The following is a 17,768-nucleotide window of genomic DNA, read 5'->3' on the forward strand; positions in this document are numbered from 1 at the left end:
TCATTCATTTAACGAGTACTTACAAAATTGTAGATTTAATCTTCCATTCACCAGACATGAATTCAGAGTCTGTTCTGTGTCGGCCACCCTGTACAACACTGTTAAAAAAAAAAACCCACCACAACACTGTTAAGTACTCTTAACTCCTTCTTCTCCCTCAAATCTCTTCATCCAATGTCTTGACAAATATTTTCTGTGCAACCTCTCTAGAATCTTGCTCTTTCTTCTCATTCCTCTATCGTTTCATTCATTCTACAATGTGTGGAGGAGGCATTCTGGCACAGGCAGTGCAGTGGGTGCTGGAGATGCAGAAAGACCAACGACGCTAACCTCAAGAGCTGACCGGACAACAGAGGATAAACCTCAATCCATAAATACTTTTAGAAATTCTTTCCTTTTCACCCGATTTCAGTTTCACTATTTCTAACCTCGTTAACACTTTTCCTGAAATGTTCTCGTGAATTCTTCAAAATTCTTAAGCCTCCGCAATATTCTCCCAACATAACTCCAAGTGTCCAGGCTTTTCAATCACTGCTTCCCTCCATGAGTATTTTACACACACACATAGACACAAAGAAACAAGTGGGTGTTCTTAGCCCTGTGTTCCCTCCTCATCTCCATTTCTCAAGGTCCACTCTTGATTCCTTCAGTCTAATAAGATCTTGCCTCATGACTCCCATGGCTCCTTTGTGTAATACTGTGGAGATTTTTGCTGTTCTCTCATATGATGGGGATATATGAGTTCTATATGACACACCTTAATGGAGATTCAACCCAAATCTCTCAGAAGTTAGAAAAAGAGAACTCACAAATCGACAAGTTTCCGAATTATGGCGGTTACTACGCTAGCCTAACAAGTTTAAGGGTTTGGTTCTAAACCGAGCAGAAATACGTGGCGCAGTTTGCCTTCCAGAATTGGGAAGAAGCAGCCCCACTGCCTCCTCCTGGGTGGCGACAACCACGTCTTTCAAAGAGTCAGATGGTCATTCTAGGAGAGCTATGCCACGCCGCAGACCTTTCTGGGTAGGTCCTCTCTAGTTGAGACGTCCTCTCTTCTTGAAAATCAGAAACGTAAAATGTTGGCGGAGCCTGAGCTTTGCAACTGCGACCTCTTCCGGGTTTACCTTTTCTTCTCCCTGGCGGCACAGCAGACTAAGCAGTCACCGAGCTCTTGCCCCAGGCCATCTTGAAGATGGCCCGGCCCGACTGGAGTCCTGATTCCGCATTAATTCCACTAAAAACCAAACCTGTTGCTGTTTACTGGTTCCGACTCTTGCATATCCTGTAGGACAGAGTAGAACTGTCCCACAGCATTTCCAAGGCTGTAGATCTTTGCGGAAGCAGGCTGCCACATCTTTCTCCCGCGGAGCGGCTTATGCGTTCAAACCTTTAGGTTAGCACAGGAGCGCTTAACCACTGCGGCAACAGAGATCCATATGGTTCCGCTTTAATGACCTAGAATATCCTGGTATTCCGGACTGCTCGAGATAGTGGATACTAGAGTGTATTTCGATTCCTGAATAAATATAACACAATTAAGGCACGTGGGGAATTAGCTCAAGTGGTAGAGCGCTCGCTTAGCATGTGAGAGGTAGTGGGATCGATGCCCACATTCTCCACATTTTGCACGATCTGTTGAAAATGAGGAAATATTGAACACTTTGAAATTAATTGTCAAAGTGCATGCTTTTTCGATTTTGTTACGTCCGCCACTGCCACTATGTAGATCTACGTATTTGTTTTCTGTTTGTTCAGAGGAGCTGTGATTCCAAAAGTGCGTTGCAGGTCCAATTCCTTTTCTTTTTTTTTTCCCCTGCAGCCTGGCCCTAAATGCAGTCACTGACTCAGGGAGAGAGGGGCAGAGCAGAGGAAATAAAGCCCCAATGGCAATGAGTTTGTTCTTTTTTACATTTTTATAGTTCCGCATATGACAGGACTGGCAATGCCTTGACTGACACTCCAACAGATTGTACTTAGACGATGAAGGAAAACCAGGATGAGCCAAGGGAAGGTAACCCCTAGAAGGCAGCGATGCGTAAAGAGGAAAAAGGTCCTCGCCTTCCCTTCTTTTCCAGGACTCTTCTTTCCTTGCCATAGCTTTGGCATGGGGCCTATTTCTCTGCACCCAGGGGAACAGCTACATAAAACACAAATTAACATTTCAACAAATTATCCTTTTAAAATGTGGTATCTCAGCATCCACTAATTCATTTTGCTTGAGAGAGCAAAAGAGCAAAGAAATTTGGGCTTAGGCCATCTTTTTTTTTTATTTGACTGATGATTGAATTTTTTTCCCAATAGACCAGCCAGATATTTCTATTTTCTAATTAATGAATTACCCCACTTATCTTTACCATTTATTCTTTCTGCTTTCTTCAGTATTTCTTTTTTCTTACTTATTTGGTTGAATACACAGCATATTTAATCATTTGTACGTCAAATGATTCCAACACTGGAATCTAAAATCTAAGAAGTACTATGAAAAATGCTATAAAATTTGTCAACACATCATTTTCAAAATTGTCTGATAATGTCCTTTAATGATTTTTCTAATGCATGCATTAAGAATTAATATTTTATTGACACATAATTTAGTTTTTAAGTTTCTTTTAATACAATTTTCTATTTTCATCTTATTTATATTTTATACATTAATGCACATAATTTTGTAAAATGGAATGGAAACTACCACCTTTCATTTTTTCTCATTATTAAATTAATTTTTAAAATTTAATTTAGTGGTATTGAATAAAAATTCAATGTTATTTAATAGATATAAAGATTATTATCAAGTTTAATAAAACAATTAATATATTACCAAGATTCAAAATACTGAATACAAGCTGATTAGTTTATTAATGCCCTATTCAAATTGTGTTTTCTAACTTGTTTTAATGGAATAGTGCTGAGTGCGAGAGATGCCACACTGTGAAATTATATCAGTTGTAATCCATATTCTTAGTCTTCATTTTGCTGTTGGGAAGACAAAACACACTTGTGAATTTGTCATGTGGCATGAGGAAAATGGATTTGTGCTGGAATTGATGAGTTATCCTACCTGCCTATAATTATTAGAAGCATATTGTGGGCATTATCTCAACCCATTTCCTCTGCATTGTATCTCTACCCTTACCAGTGCTAGTTTCCCAGGATTCCTTCATGTCCAGAGCATCATTAAGAGGCTTCTTGATGGCTCAAGACCTGAGGACTTGAGACTCAGGTGCTTAGCTCAGGTTGAAGGAGAGAAAAGTTGTGAGCTGAGGGTGAAAGGCAAGGACTCCCACAGCTCTGCAGCAGGAGAAACAGAAGCCTCCCTACCTTCTCTTCACTGTCTTGACCCTCACCAGGATCTGAGAACTGGTGGGGATAAAATTGCTTTTCACTATCCTTGGTTGGGAGTTTTTTTTTTTTTTTTCATATTTCTGCCTCTAAAACTAAAAAAATTTTTTTTTTTTTTTTTTAATAGAGGAGAAAAAAATCAACTCAGGTTTTGGCATTGGTGCTGGAAAATTGCATCTATGTTTTCTTTTTTTTTAAGTTTTGAGGACATTCCAAGGATATGAATCTGGACTGTCATTGCAATGACCTGTAACGTCCGTGATGGTGGGTCAGTGATGGAGGGGTCTGAAACTGACGTTACACTTCCTTCCGTGTTGACCACCTATTTCGGATTACCCCCCTGCTCCCACACTTCCCAATGAATTTTCTCTGAAGATTCCACTAGGTCTCAGAATCTTCCTTTCACTCACTCTCTCACTCTTCATGCCCCCTCCTCAGGGCCATTAAACTGGGAGACCCCAGCCTCACAAATTCTCTGGTTTGTCTAGATTTTCTAGGGGCCAGCCATTAGCTTTCTTGTTTCCAGGCTGCTGTTCTCTGCCTTTGCGTCAAAAACTCGTAGAGACACAACTGCCCTGTAAGATTTCCTAGGTTGTAACATTTACAGAAGGTCACCAGGTCTTTCTCTTGAAGGGTTGCTGTTTCTCAGGCTACAGCCCCACAAAAATGGACGAAAATATTCAGGACAACTCAGTACAGAGGAATTTACTCTGCCTTACTCTTACTTCCCGGAACTCACTCTAGCCTACTTGGGGTCCTGTCCCCACCACTCTCTCTGATTTCCTTTGTCCTGGTCTTTTTTTTTTTTTTTTAGTGGCGTAGTGGTTAACTGCTATGGCTACTGACCAGAAGGTTGGCAGTTGAAATCCACCAGGTGCTCCTTGGAAACTCTCTGGGGGCAGTCCTACTCTGTCCTACAGTCGCTATCAGTCGGAATCAACTCGACCGGAAGGGGTTTGATTTTGCAGGGGGTTTTTTGGTCTTGTTTTCAGCCAGAGGAAAAACAGAAGAACCCTGGCGTTGATTGCACTACCTCTCGCATGCTAAGCGAGCGCTCTACCATTTGCGCTAATGCCCCTCAACTACGTTCACTTTAAAGATTTTGGCTTATTTGCAATTCTGATCAACAAATGTCATGCCCTCTTGCCACCAAGTTTGAAGCCAGTATCCAAATATAGTAACTGCTTAGCATCTCAGGAACGCGCGAGCATCTTTGATATGGGGGGGAGGGGGGCAAGGAAGACCTGGAGAAGATCGCTGTGGGAAATTTCTCGTCACCATCAAAATTTATACTTTCCAATTTCACGGAGAGAAGAAAGCAAGTCCTATCCAGCGGAGGCTACAGCGGTAACTGCTGGTTAATTAGCACAGGTATCCCAGAATGTCTTGTGGCTCTTGTGTTTAAAGATTTAGGATTATTAATTGACTGTTGACTTAGTAAGGTCTGGGAGATGGTTTGGAGTCGCGTTTCCAGGATCCATTTTCACCTGTCATCTCCCAGTGTGGCTAAACCAAAACCAAACCCACTGCTGTCCAGTTGATTCTGACTTACAGTGACCCAAAAGACAAACAGAACGGCCTCATAGGATTTCCAAGGTTGTAAGTCTTTAGGGACACAGGCTGTCACATCTTTCTCCCCTGGAGTAGCAGATGGGTTGGTTAGTAGCTGAACACTTTAACTACTGCAGCCCCAGGGCTCCCCCCATTATGACTAGCTATATATAAGCAGGAAACCGTGTTTACGTGTAACTTGTACATTTATATGTAACGCAAAATGAGCATTTTAGTTTAAAACTCAATATTCCATCCTTTAGACATGAAAGGGAGTTTGTTTTGTTTTTCAGTTGCTGAAAAATCCTGTTAGAAAGCAATCAATTTCAGCTTTAATAGTTGACACTACAGGATCTATCTGGAAACAGGTGGGGACCATGAAGTATTGGAGAGTTGTTTAGTCTACTTCTTCTTGTTCCTCCCATTCCCCTTCCAACAACACTGTAAGTCCCTTGTGCTCCACATTCTCCCTGAGTCATCCCATCAAGAAAAACCTTCAGCTCCTCCAGGCCAGCAGCTATGGGCTTTCTCCCTGATATCTGGAGGCTGCACATACCTCCCTTAGCTGAGTTATTTCAGAATATTGTGATGGATTTTATTTCTGACCTCCATTTTATGCACACAGGAAACTCATTTTCATTGTGTGCTGGTAGCATACCTGGAGATTTCATCCATTAAATCCCATTTTTACTGAATGAATAAATAAGTTATTTAGATGTCTTGATTAAAAGAGTGGTCAAGCGAACCTTTGAGACTGGAAAGACCTGACAGAAATTTGATCCAGGGCCTGATAGATCTGCAAGACATCCCTTGTCCAAAGGTTGGGGCTGGGAGAAGATATGCGGACATTATGCACAGAGTGAATGGCAGGTGTACAGATTAATGGCTGGCCTTTGTGGAACTACAGGCAGATTGACAGGACTAGAGCTGCCTCTGGTTACAGTTCAGCCTCTATCTATCTGCCTTAGATAGATCCCTGAGCCCCAGCAGGCGCTGTTTGATCTTTCCTCACAGACAGCTTCAGCTATGGGTAGCTGGGAAAGTGAATGCTGGGTTTAGGTTTCTGTGGCTTGAGTCGCTTTACTACAGTCCTTTCACTCAATTTGGTGGAGCACTTGAAATTCAACATCCTTGCCTCCAGGCCATTAAAATCCAAGGGAGCTAATGGATGGAGGCTTTCTGCTGGGATTCCCCTTTCCGTTCCCTCATTGTATTTCCAACCTAATCTTTATCACCTGGAAACCATGGTGGCCTAGTGATTAAGTGCTATGGCTTCTAACCAAAGGGTTGGGAGTTTGAATCTACTAGGTGCCCCTGGGGAGTGCTGGGAGTCAGTTCTATTCGGTCCTGTAAGGTTGCTATGAGTTGCAATGGACTTAATGGCAACAGGTTTGGTTTCTTTTCTTTACTCTCAACCTTGGGCAGATAGGTAAGACAAGTTGCCAAGACTGGAAAAGAGTTTCATTTTGAAAATCTCTTTTATGAAGGTTTCTGTAGTCCTAAACATATTTAGTTTCTGGCCCTGGACATCCAAATTATCTTTGTAGATGAAGACTGCTGTACAGAGTCCAGAGAGTTTGGACTAAAATTGGACATAAACAATGAATACACATTGTTGTTGTTTTTTAATAGAGAACTACAGAGACCACTGAGACTGATATTTAATTTTAAAATTTTGCATATTTTGAATAAAAAAACAAAAACCTGTTGCCATCAGGTCAATTCTGACTCAAGGACAGAGCAGAACTCCCCATACAGTTTCAACGGAGCACCTGATGGATTCAAACTGCCAGCCTTTCAATTAGCAGCCATAACTCTTAACCACTACGTGACCAGGGCTTCCAATATTTTGAATGGGTAATAAAATCACATAGTTCAATATTCAAGAGGTTTTCCAAAGGATAATAGTGAAGAATTTCCCTCCCAGCTGTGTTCCCTGGCATTCAATTCCCTGGCCTACATGCAATCAATGTTATCAAATGCTTATGTGTCTTTCCAAAGACTACTAAAGGAATGACAAGAAATGATCTGTGTACCTAAGTGTATTTTTGGGTTAAGAGCTTGGCTGCTAACCAAAAGGTCAGCAGTTCAAATCCACCAGCTGCTTGTTGGAAACCCCAAGGAGCAATTCAACTCTGCCCTATAGGGTCACTATGAGTCAGAATAGGCTGGACTTGAATGAGATTTGTTTTGTTTTTTGTTTTTTTGGTTGTCTCTTTGCTGGGGTGCTGGTAGTGCAGTGGTTAAGGCTGTTCAAATCCACCAGACACTCCTTGGAAACCTTAGAGACCTTGGAAAACTCCACTCTGTCCTATGGGGTGGAATGGACTCAACAGCATCAGATTTGCTTCTAGGGTTTGGCTTCCTGCTATATACTCTTTGGAAAACCTATTTTTAACAATAGACCTTAATATTTCTCTCTCTCTCTTTTTTTTTTTAATCTTGTGCTTCCCTTTCTGTTTTAAGTTAACCAAAGTTTCCATCATATGGATCTGCTACGATACATTAAACTATTCTCCTATTGATAGGTGTTTAGGTAGTTTTCAGTTCCTTTTTTGTTACAAATAGTGCTGCAATGATTATCTTCATACATACATTTTTCTGGTATATGCCCAAGAGCACCGTCGGAAGTAGAATTGCCATGTCAAAGGATATGTGCTTTTGTAACTTTGAAGTATAAGCTCAAAGGTCAGGAGGAGAGTTCTGGCATTATCCTAATGGACCTGTCAAAGATGCTGAATAGGTACACAGAGTACTGGCAGTGGAGTTAGATGCATTCATCCCTCCATCCCTTCAGCACTCATTTATTACGGGTCTACCTCAACTGTTAGGTTCAGGGGCACTATATGATATATTAGTCTTGGGGATTCAGTCACCAGCAAGACGGTATTACATTTTTGTATGGGGAGATGAAAAATAAAAATAAAATAATAAACCAGATGATTTCAGAAATGATGGAAATGAAACACTTGATGTGATTAAGGGAAAGGTGTTCTGAGGAGATGACTTCAAGGTGAGCCCGAGTGATGGAAAAGTCAGATACGTGAAGACTTTAGAGACTTACAGGCAGAAGGAAAAACTATGAAAAGGTCCAGAGACAAAATCAGCTTGAGTTATTGTGGGGAAAATAAAAAGAACCTAGTGTTTCTAATTTAGACAGAGAAGCTGAATTGAGAGGATTTAGTGAAAAACTGAATGCCCATGCTGACAAGAGGTATGAAAGTCCTTGAGTCTCTGTCTTGGGCAATTGCATGGATGATGGTGCTTTTCTCTAACACTGGAACTTCTTTAACTAAAGCAGGTTTGGGGAGAGAAATTATTGGGTTCTCTTCAGGTCCTGTTAGTCCTGAAACACTCATGGGATGTGTCAGTGGAGATATCAGCGAGGGAGTCAGGGATGAAGGGTGGAACTAATAGACGTGGTGCTCCAGAATGCAGATGGGGATTGTAGTTGAAGGCAGGAGAAATAAACTCCAGAGGGATGCACTGCTTAATGTGGTTAACAACTAGTGACATGTGGCTACAGAGTATTTGAAATGCAGCCAGCCTATAATGAGACGCTGCAAGCGTAAAATATGTATGGTATTTCAAAACCTTAGTATAAGAAAAAAAAAATTAAAAAATACTTTAATAATTTCATATGAATCACTTGTTGGAATGATAATTTAATAAATAAAATATATTAAAATTAATTTCATTTGTTTCCATTTACCTTTTTCAATGTGTCTCTAGAACATTTAAAATTGAATGTGACGCATACTGTATAGCTCTGAGATAAGGTAATAATTCAGAACATCCTGGCGGGGAAAAGGTCAGAGTTACAGAAATATTTACATACAAGTCTGAATGGTTACAAAGACCCCAAAATTAGCTTAAGATGAGAAGATGGCCAAGGATAGAATCTCAGAGAACACTCGTTCTTAACAGAAGGGTAGAGAAAAAGTAGAGATGAAGGAGATTAACCAGTTCAAAAACTAATAAAAACAAAACAAAACAAAAAACTGGTAGCTAAGAGTCGATTCGGAGTCATAGCAAACCTATAGGACAGATTAGAACTTCCTCATAGAGTTTCCAAGAGGCGGCTGATGGATTGGAACTGCTGACTTTTTGGTTGTAGCCAAACTCCTAATCGCTGCACCACCAGGGCTCCCAAAACCACTTAGAGTTACATAAATCCAGAGAACAGATGATTCTCATGGAGGCTGGGGGTGGGGCGAGGAATAATGGTCATATTTCAAAAGTAAGTAAAAAAAAAAAAGGCTGCCATTGCATTTTATGATTTTTAAAGGATCACCCTGTGGCTTTGATGAGAGCAGTTTTGGTGAAATTTGAGCGGATGCCTGAGTGACTAGAAAAGCCAAGCCAGGGGCAGAAGTGGAAAGTACAGGAGGTTGGAACTTGGGATACTTGTTTCTGTAGGGAGTAGTAGTGACGCAACAAGGTGGCCAAGCTTCCTAGCTGAGCAGCTCCTAGGCTGTCAGCGGAAGAAGCCAGACTAACTGAGAACACAGTATACAAACCAAGAGGGAGAAGCCAGTCAAAACTGGAGAATGCGGGCGTCGATCCCACCACCTCTCACATGCAAAGCGAATGCTCTACCATCTGAGCTAATTCCCGGATGACTGGGTGTACACAAATATGCCACCAAGCCCAAGCCAGGACGGGAATGAGGGCAGAGCTTCACAGTCACACTTGGGATAAAAACTCTGTGAGCCAGGAGTGTGAGGAAAAGGGATTACCAGAAAAGGTCCTGGGGAAAAACCTCTCTCCTCCCTTCCAATTTCACTGTCTTTTTCTCCTAAAAGTAAAGACAGCATACTCCAGCTATGGACCCCTCCCTCCCCCTGGCGCGCCCAGAACTGCCTGGTCCACTGACAAAGCTATTCCAGCCTGGACTAGAAAAGCATGTTTAATCAATAAAAATATTCTCCTATGGAAATAGTTTAAACTGAGAAGAACACATTCTTTTGTGGTTACTAGAGGGGGGGAGAGAGGGAGGGTGGGAGAGGGTTATTTACTGATTAGATACTAGATAAGAACACTTTAGGTGAAGGAAAGGACAACACTCAATACAGGGAAGGTCAGCTCAACTGGGCTGGACCAAAAGCAAAGAAGTTTCCTGAATAAACTGAATGCTTTGAAGGTCAGCAGAGCAAGGGCGGGGGTTTGGGGACTGTGGCTTCAGGGGACATCTAAGTCAATTGGCAAAACAAATTCTATTAAGAAAACATTCTGCATCCCACTCTGAAGTGTGGCATCTGGGGTCTTAAATGCTAACAAGCGGCCATCTAAGATGCATCAATTGGTCTCAACCCACCTGGAGCAAAGGAGAATAAAGAACACCAAGGACACAAGGTAATTATGAGCCCCAGAGACAGAAAGGGCCACATGAACCAGAGACTTACATCATCCTAAGACCAGAAGAACTAGATGGTGCCCGGCCATAACCAATGACTGCCCTGACAGGGAGCACAACAGAGAACCCCTGAGGGAGCAGGAGATCAGTGGGATTCAGACCCCAAATTTTCATAAAAAGACCAGACTTAATGGTCTGACTAAGACTAGAAGAATCCCAGCAGTCATGGTCCCCAAACCTTCTGTTGGCCCAGGATGGGAATCATTCCAGAAGACAACTCATCAGACATGGATTGGCCTGGACAATGGGTTGGAGAGAGATGCTGATGAGGAGTGAGCTACTAGTTATCAGGTGGACGCTCGAGACTATGTTGGCATCTCCTTTCTAGAGGGGAGATGGGAGGGTAGGGGGGTTAGAAACTGGCAAAACAGCCACGAAAGGAGAGACTGGAAGGAGGAAGCGGGCTGACTCATTAGGGGGAGAGTAAGTGGGAGTATGTTTTTTTTTAGTAAGGTGTATATAAGTTTATATGTGAGAGATGGACTTGATTTGTAAACTTTCACTTAAAGCACAATAAAAATTATTTAAAAAAAAATTCTCCTATGGTCTATGCTGAGAGGAATCAAGTGGTGCTGGAAAGAGGTTTCGGCGAGGGTCCTGGGATCTTCAGGATCTCCAGAACCCAGTGCATGCAGAGACCGAATGTCCCCACCAGCAAAGTGAGCCCTTCTCTGGCCACCTGAGCTGAATGCCAGGTGAGATGTGGTTAATACAGAACCTCATGCAGTCTTTTTGAAAGTGGCATAATATTGCAATTTCAAAAACACATTTTAAAGTGTGTTTCATCTTGGAAGTTAGAGGAAGATCTGTTTCCAATTTATTTTGAGCGTATTTTCATCAGAATGAGCCTTTAGGGAGATGAGTAGAAGTGTCAGTTGTCACCTTCTTTGTAAAAGCATACCTGACCACCCGAATTAATATGCCAGCCCTCACCTTCACACATGCTTGTTCCAAATCTCCCTGCCCTGTCTTTCTCCATAATACCTGGTCAACTGTCAGAGAAGCTGTTAGAAGAGAGATTTTCTTCTGCTCCCTGCCCATGGATTGTCAACGTGAATAAAGGCAAAAAGTCAGCACACCCAGACTCTCCTGCTTGTGCCTCCTGACACAATTCCCAGGGTGTTCCTTTTATTTAGTCACCAAAAGGAGAAAATTTATTTTCCTGCAAAAACATTTTTTAACTTTGGGCTGAAGCCCGGAAAGGTATATTTAGAAATTTTCTTTTTTTTTTTTTTTTGACCACTGTGTTCCTTTTTCTGTTTTGTATAAAATGTTTAATATCTTTTTCAAAGCGAGGAGGGAAACACAGAACACAGTGGCACTGCCCTTGCTAAAGCCAGGTAAATCCGAATACCGTTGGGTAACCATGGAATTAGGAGAGGGAACGGGAGCATATAAAATTGGAGAATGCAGGGGTAGATCCTGCTACCTCTCCCATGCTAAGCCAACACTACCACTTAAGCTTATTCCCCTTGCTTTCTCCTCATTGAGTCCATTTTTATTTTGGAAATGCAAACATCTCTCCATGTCCTACTTCAGTTTTCAGGTTGTTCGAATTCTACAGAAATTTCACCATTACCAGGGCAGAGCAGGGCAGGACCCAAAGTAGAGCTCCTCAGAGACAGCTTCAAAGGAGGAGCTCAGTGACCAACTTGTGCTCAGAACTGGGAACATGGGAAAAAGGAAGACTGAGGAAGACCACTTTAAGAAAGCTCTAGCTCTGATTCAGTTTCACTCTCCCCACTTTGTCCTATAAGGTCGCTATGAGTGGGAATCAACTAGACTGCACCCAACAGAAAGAACAGCAACAACAACATTAGATGAGGAGAAGGAAGCATGTCCCTAATTAGCACAGTTATCCCTAATGCTTTGCTACCTACATCACCTTTTAGCATCACCTTCTTCCCCAGCCCATCCCATAAATCTGGGAATAAGCCCCAAGTATCTTCCCATTTACTGTTCTTCAAATAACTAATGTCCTATCTAGTGTCTGTGCTACTAATAGATTTCTCCATTAGGAGGGTTGAGATCTGTTACGCGTTTCTTCCTTAGGCCTGGATTATAATGATTATCTATTAAATTTCCGATCATTAAATTCAGCATTCTTCTTTTCAGAAGTAATCAGATTGGAGAGGTCACTTATACTAACAAATTTGACACTTTTTGGTATTACAATGCTTATATTTTAAAATCAACTTTACTGAAACATAATTTATACATAATAAAATATACACATTTTAAGTGTATATGTCAATGTTATGACAAATGTATCCACGTATTAATCATGACCATAAATAAGAAGTAGAACATTTCCATCATATCAGGGTGCCTCATCTCATTCCCTCAGTGTCCGCCCCCACATGCCTTCACCAAGAAATCATTGAAATGATGTCTGTCAGTACAGATGGGCTTTTTCTGTTCTAGAATTTCCTATGATTTTAATCACATAGTATGTAGTATTTAGTCTCTGTTTTTTTTTTTTTTTTTTTCCTTTTCTTTTCCTTCTTTACTCCGCATGTTTTGGAGATTCATTCATGTATTAGTATTTCTTTTTTTTTTTGGCTGACTACTGTTGCATTGTATGGCAAAAAAATTTATAAGTTTAGAGATCCTATTCTCTATTACATCCATCATTTTACATTTATTAAGAAACAAGGTGGCCTGTCTTAGTGAATATACTACGGGCCCATCTAATTTTCTCATTTACCCGCACCTCTTAGTTCAAATCACTTAGCTATATTGTCATTAGTATTGTAACAATCTCTTAGCTCATCTTGCTAACTACAAGATTTCTTCCTCCGTTTTTTTCTTCATAGTACACCCCACTGAATGTTCTTCCAGTTGCAAATCTAGCTATGCGACTCATTCCTTATGAAAGTTGAAAGACTTCCTACTACTATCAGCATTAAACTAACACACTTGCTTTTATTATTTTAACATTGAATCTATATCCAGTCTCATTTCTTCTGCTAGAATTCACACATAACTCTTTCCAGCTCCTCAAAACAAAAATAGATACAGAATCTACTCCGTGCCTTGGCCCTATTTCTGTATGGCTGAAACACAGATCCATCACATCTTCTCTCACAAGCTTTCCTTCACCCCTGTCTGTACTTAACGATTCGGATAAGGTTCCTTCAGTTGTCTGTGTGTTCAGAGTCAGTTTCTAGGCTGTCATATAATTGTAGTTTGCCTGATTATCTTCTTTATTAGGTTGTAAGCTTCTACAGAGCAGAAATATTTCTTATTCATATCAGTATACATAGCATTAATGCAGTGTCTGGTCCATAACGTTTATTCTCAGTGCTGTGCTGGTTACTGGACCACCTCCACTACCACAACACAGCCTGATTTGTAGCACTTGCCAATTCTGTGGTATAAATGCTCTTACCATGGATGATCTCAACCTACCAGGCTTGCAAAATCCCTCAATATTTAAAAATCAGCTCTCATAAGCCGGTGTGAGCTGGCTCTAGCATAGATTTATTCTAGGAATTTCTAAAAAATAAATAAACAATTGAAGCATGAGGGTACGTTTATAAGGATGTAGGTGAAAGATTGGAAATAAATTCAATGTCCTCTTCAGACAGACAGGAGAGATGCTGTTTCCTCTTCAGTGTGCCAAGTCTGGAAGCCTTGGAGCTGTAGGCAATGAGGTGCAGACTACAAGAAAAGTTCAATGTTCTTCCCAAATTAGTTAGACAGAAACCATAAAGCTTCAAATTATGATGCTGGTTCTACAGAATTATATCCACATTTTTCAAAAAATTGACAAATCCATTTATTTCAAGATATTTTGTACTCAGGAATGGAAACTTTTGAGAAAAGGAGAATTTTTCCAGCTCCCCTGGTTTTATTACAATAGAGGTGCAGGCTGTGTTCTGATCCAAACGAGGTTTGAGGAATCATGAATATTATGTTGATTTTTTACATGCCTTCTCTAGTTTTGGAAGCTCAGCACAAAGTAGACTAAACAAAATCCAGTGCTATACATATTTTCTCTACAAAATAGATGAAAAAGTAGACTTATCTCATTAATTTACATTGAGAGTCCTATTTAGTGTATGGAGACATTATAAATAATTTGTTTGAGCTAAGAGCAGAGTCACAGCCTTGAGACTTAACTACTTGGAAATTTATGTAAAGGTGACACACATTCCATTCCCTGCTTACATAAAGCGTTCATCAGACCCTATAGGACAGAGTAGAACTGCCCCATAGAGTTTCCAACGAGCACTGGTGGATTCAAACTGCTGACCATTTGATTGACCACTGCACCACCAGGAGTATTATTTTTCATTTGCTTATTAGATCACCCTAAGAATCTAAATTTTTGCCTGGCACTTGGTAAGCACTCAATTAATGCATCTTAAATTAAAGAAAGCCTAATTTAATGCATTAAGAATGCATAGGAGAAATGGATGTGATTCAGACTAGTGGTTTTTTCTTTTTTTAAAGGAATCAGGGAAACTTTGTAGGATAAAGGGTATTTTTGCTAGACTTGGAGATAACAGACTGAGTTCCGATGTGAGTACTTTGGAGTTTGAGGATAAGAGGGTGGATAGAAGGCAGCTTCTTGTGCAAAGATGTGAAGATAAATAAATGAGGGCCCAGAAAAGAATAAGCAGGTAGATTACTGTTGTTCTAGGTAAACACACAAGAAAACTAGTTTGGCATGAAGATGGTGAGCCAATGGTTTGTACCTTCTTTAACAATTCCTGTCCTGAACGCTTTATATAAAATTTTATACATGACAGATTCAGCAACTAAATGTTTAAGTCCTTTTATTTACTTGACTATACCACATCCCTTAGCACTTTCTGTTCCAGCCATACTGAATTACGTGCAGTAGCCAAACTCTATCACGCCGATCCTTACCATAATATCTCACTTTCTATCCACCCTCTTATCTTGTAAATCAAGACAACTCTTCATTATGAATCAATTAAACTCAGCTATCACCTCTGCAACACTCCCCTTAACTTCTAAGATAGGTTCGGACAATTTTATAGTTATACCCACTAGCCCTTATATGTTCAATGCAACAGTTTCAATTGAGAGCTTTTTTTTTTTTTTTTTAAATTAGCAAGAAAACTTAGTATAGTGCTAGGTTTAGAGATGATGAATAATTCAAGAAAAATATCATGGACTTCGTTGTCACTGAGTTTTCATCCCTGAACTGGCTCTAAAAAGCTAACTGACTTTGGATAATCTTGGTTTTCTACTTTCCCACGGCTACATAGATATATGACAACCATGCAGGTTATGTTTCTAAGATGTCTACCACATAATATATTCTTAATAAATGACAGCCATTAATATTTACAATACTAATAACAACACAGCTAATAAATACATCTCACTATTCTCTCTGTGTGACATCCCAACTTCAGCAATGAATTGTTCAGTGGAGGGCCTTTAGGAGTTTATATTACTTGTAAAAATGCCATTAGAATCTTAGTTACATTTTAAATCAGACTACTCTAATCCATGTCAAACCAGATGGAATTACTTTTTTTCTCTAATAATGGAAAAGTTAATAATATGTTGTAACCCTGCCCCAATTCATAGACTTTCTCAAGAGAAAACTACATTTCAAAAACCTTTTAAAACTAACCATTCTGAAGCCAACACTTTGAACAAAGATTAGGTTGGAGCTAAAACATAAAATGATACTGGCGTAGAGCATGCTTCCTTCTTCAAGCAGTTAAAAGCAAGCAGTTGCACAAAACTAAATGGGTGGCTCCTGTTTGGAGGACGGATGAAAAGGAAGAAAGGGACAGGAGCTGGTTGGATGGACACAGGAGACCTGGGGTGGAAAGGGGGAGTGTTCTGTCACATTACACGGATTGCAACTAGTGTAACATAACAATACGTGTATAAATTTTTGTATTAGAAATTAACTTGAGCTGTAAATTTTCACCTAAAGCAGAAAAAAACATTATAGGTAGCCATCTAAGACACAGCTATCAGCCTCTACTCATTTGGAATAAAAGAAGAAGAGAAAAACCAAAGGTTTGGGGAAAAAGTTGTCTATACTATAGACTGTACAAATCATGGCTTCTTCTATCCTGAGACCAGAAGAACTAGATGGTGCCAGGCTACCACTATAGACAGTTCTGATGAGGGCCACGATTAATGAATCTTGATAGAATGGTAGAGAAATGTGGAAAAGTAGTCAAATTCTTAAAAAGTTCAGATTTACTGGACTGGTTGAGACTAGAAGACTCCCCAAGACTATCACCCTGAGATATCTTTAAACCTTAAAGCAAAATTAATCCTAGAGGTCATCTTTTAGTTAAATAACAGACCAGCTCATAAAATAAAGAATATCACTCAGGAGTAATGAGCTCCTTTAAAAAAAATAACTTACATGAGACCAAGTGGTCAAAAATTTTTCTAAAGCAAAGATAATAGGGTAAGGTGGCAGTGAAACTGAGAAAAAAAAAAATTCTACAACCAGAACAGAATGAATGAGAAGGATGACACACTGTGGAAAATGTAGCCAATATCACTAAATAATTTGTGTAGAAATTGTTAAATGGGAATCTAACTTGCTGTGTAAATTTTCACTATAAAAAGAATAAGTTATTATGTAAAAACAAAAACAAAAAACAAACCCGTTTAAAACTAATGTCTACAGAAGGACTGATTTTTGCCATGTTCTCTCTAGAGGCGGGAGGTGTCTCCAATAACACATTCACTTGAAATTCATTAACAGCAGAGATGGACAAGGTCTATGTAGAAAGACGTGCAAGGGAAAGCAGTCTCATCCTCAGTGAGCCATAATATGAAGTTCCGAAACCTAAGCTTGTGTTATTGGTAAAGAAAATATGGTCAGCTTCTTGAAAGGCATCTTTGCTCTTTCGTGTAAAGCCAATGCTCTTATGGTTCTGTTGAGAAGAGAGATGGGGAGCAGCTCTGAGCTGTGTGTGAGAGTTTTTCTATCCAACTGGATTCTAAGCAAGCAAAAGAGGCAGGAGGAGGTTAAGGACAGGCTCAACCAGCTCTCCACTAGGACAAACTGAGTCCCATCTTAGAAACTTAACGGCTTCATGAATTTATAAAAAACCTGGACCAGTTAGTATGTGGAGAAAAGAATACAGAGACAGTGACTGAGAAACTTCTTTTGGGCCATTAGAGAGTCCCCATTTGACTCTCTTCCTTTTAGTGACAAAGGAAGCAGGAAGATCCTGTGTCAAGTCTATGCCACAGGAATCTTCTTACATTCTCTTCTCTGGCCACATGCCTGCTAGTCAGCATGCCATGTTCCAGGGACACTGGAACCCTTTCCCTGCCTTGTTATTCATGCGTGTCTCTTATCCCAGTTTTTCACACAGAATCTCCTAAGATTCTCTTTTCATACACTTCTCCTTATGTACATTTCTTCACTCTGACTTGATTCCTACCCATAAAGTGCTTTTTCATCAGAGTAATAGAATTTATCAACAAATTAGCATAT

The 17,768-nt window shown here is 40.1% G+C and overlaps 1 non-coding gene across 1 annotated transcript; it reads left to right on the forward strand.

Annotated features, from left to right (window-relative positions):
- Positions 1-1,546: 1,546 nt before the first annotated feature.
- Positions 1,547-1,619, forward strand: TRNAA-AGC (transfer RNA alanine (anticodon AGC)). The gene has a single exon. It is a non-coding gene; the product is annotated as a tRNA-Ala (tRNA).
- The last annotated feature ends 16,149 nt before the right edge of the window (positions 1,620-17,768 follow it).

The sequence above is a fragment of the Loxodonta africana genome, chromosome 1 (assembly GCF_030014295.1).
Source record: "Loxodonta africana isolate mLoxAfr1 chromosome 1, mLoxAfr1.hap2, whole genome shotgun sequence".
Lineage (NCBI taxonomy): Eukaryota > Metazoa > Chordata > Mammalia > Proboscidea > Elephantidae > Loxodonta > Loxodonta africana.